This window comes from Doryrhamphus excisus, linkage group LG10 (genome assembly GCF_037039965.1).
Source record: "Doryrhamphus excisus strain RoL-2023G ecotype Guam linkage group LG10, RoL_Dexc_Guam_v1.1, whole genome shotgun sequence".
Taxonomy (NCBI): Eukaryota; Metazoa; Chordata; class Actinopteri; order Syngnathiformes; family Syngnathidae; genus Doryrhamphus; species Doryrhamphus excisus.
This window is the reverse complement of record NC_136366.1, coordinates 84,101-88,503: the sequence shown is the minus strand read 5'-3', so window position 1 is coordinate 88,503 and position 4,403 is coordinate 84,101.

The following is a 4,403-nucleotide window of genomic DNA, read 5'->3' as shown; positions in this document are numbered from 1 at the left end:
TGCAACGGCTGTACCCGGAAGTGTCTTTCACTTACCAACAACGATGGTCCTCAGTTTATGGCATTCTGTGTTGCACTGTTTTGTGGTTAGACACACACTAAATTCATCAAAAACTTAACTCTGGACTCTAACTTTGGACTTTAGACTACGCTCGTTTGAGAACTAGTGTGAATCCACTATGTACCAAATATTGGCTGCACTTGTCTCAGTCGCTTGACTCTCACCACGTCAAGAAGAATAGCTTGGACGTCAACGTCTACCAAGACATTAGAAGGATGGCAAGGAAGTGGGCAATCAACAGTTTCTTTATTGCAAAACAAACCAGGCTACTGTCAGCCGAAATATGCCAAAACATGAGCAAACTCCGTGGTCTTCTCTGCTCGGAGCCACACACACACAGTCAGAATTCATGTAACGTTCACAGAGAGTTGGAAATCACAAAACACATGAGTGCCAGGTTGCTGGTTGTCTGAAAGCAACAGTAATAACCGAGCCGTGTTATGGTTGACATGGAAAACGTTGGTAGGTCTTTGTCTTCTATTTTTAGGACTGTTTCATTCATTATTGGGGCTGCACGGCGGTCGTGTGGTTAGCGTGCAGACCTCACAGCTAGGAGACCCGGGTTCAATTCCACCCTCGGCCATCTCTGTGTGGAGTTTGCATGTTCTCCCCGTGCATGCGCGGGTTTTCTCCGGGTACTCCGGTTTCCTCCCACATTCCAAAAACATGCTAGGTTAATTGGCCACTCCAAATTGTCCATAGGTATGAATGTGGGTGGGAATGGTTGTTTGTCTATATGTGCCCTGGGATTGGCTGGCCACCAGTCCAGGGTGTACCCCGCCTCTCGCCCCAAGACAGCTGGGATAGGCTCCAGCACCCCCGCGATCCTGAGGATAAGCGGTACAAAATGAATGAGTGAATGAATGAATAATTCATTATTGCATTTAGTGTTTTATTACGGTATTGTATTTGTTCCGTGTACAGTATGAGTGACTTCAGAGTTAATTTAGGTATAAGAGCCAGCTTATACTAAAACTAGACTTGCATCACGGTCTAAGAACACACCTCATCAGTACCCGGAGGACTTTTTTTGCATATTGCAACCCTGCTTGGGAACCCCTCGCCTTGAATAACACCCAGAGACATGATAGGCACCCTGCCCACAAAGGCCAGCCTGGAATGAAGATGGAGGTTGACCAGGGGAAGTCAGAACACGGGTGTGAAGTTTAACAACCCTTCATGGCTGCCATCCAACAATTATTTTATACCCCACACCAGCCACTGGCGATGACATCATCAGCATCTAATATGATATAATAATAGGAGAATGTATTCTGTGTTAGCGTGTACACATTTATGGCAATGTCCTGCTTGCCTGGGTTCTGTGTGACATGCACACACAAATAAATGTTATGTCTCATTTAAACAGCATGTATGAACGGGCTTTGCAATACTGCTTGTCCTACACCTCTTATTCAGAAGTACATTTAAAGGAGGGTGACCAAACGTCCTGTTTTCCCAGGACACGTTCTGGCCTTGTTTTCTTAGTCAGCGATGTAGTAAGTAAGTGAAGTCATTGTTTTTCATTGAGCCATTAAATTGACTGCATTCGGGCACTCTGGCATGTGATGTAATCCCTGAGAGACTGTGCAGTGTGGCCGCCTTTTTGAATTAGTGTTGCCAAAAAACAAAGAAAAAGCAAAACATATATCCAATTCAAACCAGCGCCAAATCACAACAGAAGTTATTTCAAGGCACTTTACACATGAGGTCGGTCCATCACGCTCCTCATAAATGAAAAGAGAAACCAACTGAACCCCCCACATGAGCAAGCACATGGCGACAGAGGCAAGGAAAAACTCCATGAGTCCATGCTCTGTGGGGCTGCCGTCTGTCTCGACCAGTTGGGTTAAGATAGAAAAACAGAGTAGAGGTAAAGATGGTACATCCCATGAGAAAACAGGAAAGTCTTTATGTCAGTCCAAGGAACGGTTAATTTAGTTTTGAGTTAATCCTTCAACACTAACCTAGTTGATGTCTCATAAAATTGAGAACATCGTGCACAACGGTGGCTCAAAGTCCCAAATTCTTGCAACTTTGGAGGGCACATTTTCCCTGAAAATATTGCTTACATTTAAAAACTTAGGGTCCTGTGTCGTTTTGTTTTTTGAATCAATTTTGTGCCATTAGGGGTACTAACCGATGTAAAAAAAAATTTTTTTAAATATCAGTAAAGTGGCTCACATCAATGTCCCACCACTCCTGCCACCCACAGGCTCTTTGGAAAAGACATATCAACAGTAAAGCATCGTTGAGTAAACTTCCAATATCATTTGGGTATCTTATTGCCAATCCGAGTGTCCTGGTTTTCGGTAATCAAAATATGGTCACCCTATTTCAATGAGCGATGTACGGATGTCCTCCGTTGTCAGCAATAACACTCATTTCTAAAAATGTCTTTGCATTTTAAATCTCCACAAGAACCGGTTCCATGTGTTTCTAGTTTAAAACAGACTTGCCTAAATGGCCCCCAAGACCTGGAGGCTGAAGTGGAGCACCTGTCATACCATAAAGTTGAAGTCATAAAATGCAGCATGACGCCATCTTACTTCTGCACAGGAAAGGGGGACTTTGACAAAAATGTTGACTCCTCATTAAGTCACCCACTAAAGATGACACCCAACACAAATCCATAGGGAGATTGTGTTGCAGAAGTGCTGAGTTGAAATTTAGCAGCCTGAATTATCCTTTAAGTCTATCTGGCCCATCAGCCATGCATCATAAAAGCTCGGGTTTAGTGTGAGATGAATAATCTCGCTCCAGCATGCCTTCTCTCCTCTGCTGCCCCCCACCCCCCCCCTCCCTCCACCTCACACCATAATCGTCAGAAGGCAAGCCAGTTTAGTCAACCCTGCGCCACGGGCCAGGATAATAATTGCTGTATTAATTGGTGTTGTCCAGGCTAGACTAAATATAAAAGATCCCAGTGGGGCTAATAATTAATGTTTTCTACCCTCACTTTCTCTCCCTTCGCTCTGCCTCAGCACCAACCAACACAGGCATCTCCCTGCACACCCCCCTTTGCAGTTATCTCACAGGAAGTGAGATTAAAACAAATCAGTGGACTGCAGCACTGTTGAAAACGGTAATGACACACTTTGAAATAATGTCAGCATCATGTATCAGCATATTAGAGGTTTTACTATTTTTCTCCTACAATTGTGTATTCAAAGTACTTTATGTTGCCCAAATCTAGCCTTGATGCTGGAATTAGGTCTTTAGTAAGCCCTACCGAGACCTACTTGCTGTAGCTTTTATGCTAATGAGCTGTGTATTTCTGCATAGCTGTGTGGCTCCAAGAAGCACTATTGTGCAATGTATCCACTTTTTACAAAAATACTGTAACTCTGCACTTGTCAAACATAATAGATGCCATACAGTTTTCTGACATACAACGAAACATTAAGGAGTGGACACAAACACAGCATAGCTATGTGAGCAAAGATTACAGTCACATTTTAACAGGCAATCGTTAAAAATGATAAAAGCTACTATCTTGCAGGCCGGTAGCTGACTGACTGACTGATAGCTGGCAGATCTACAGGCTTTATTTTAAGTTGTGTAGCGAAGCCTGTCTTTGTTTTGTTTTTTTCAAAGCTGTCCTACATGAAGTGGTGCGTGTATAAACATCTCATTTAGCTGTGTGTGATTCTGCATAGGTGATTCTGCATCAAGCCAATCAAGAATGAGGATTTTCAATTATCTAGAATGGGGGTGTCCAAAGAGTCATTCATTGACCCAAGGCACATTTAAAAAGATTGTTTAACCACTAATTTTACATAAATAATGTCACGTTTTTAAGAGAAGAAACATTTCTTTTAATGAGAAAACATGGTAAATTTATGACAATAATGTTGTAATACTATGAGGAACAATAACATAATTTTAGTAGCATAAAGTTGAAATATTTAATTTAAATGATGTTTAGGGGATTTTTAAAGAATATTGTGAGGAATTTTGGGGGAAATTAGGTTGCAGACAATACTTATGTTGCCAGAATAAAGACAAAATGTTATGGGAATAAAGTCGTAATTACAAAAAAAAATACAAGAAGCTGAAATAGATGTAAAATTTGAGGAAAACAGCAGAAATGTTCAGTCAAATATTCAGAGAAAAAAATTGTATTGGTATCAGAATAAACTTGCAATAAGGCATAGAAATGAAATATTACAGGAAAAGTATGTTTTTAATTGTAATACTATGAGAAACGAAAAAATAATGAAGGTTGTATTTTTGGGAAAAAAGTTAATGGAAAAAAGGCGTAGTATTATGAAATTAATATGTCCAGAGATTATGTAAGAAGAAAGTTAAAATATATACATTTTTAAAAACTGCAAAAATGT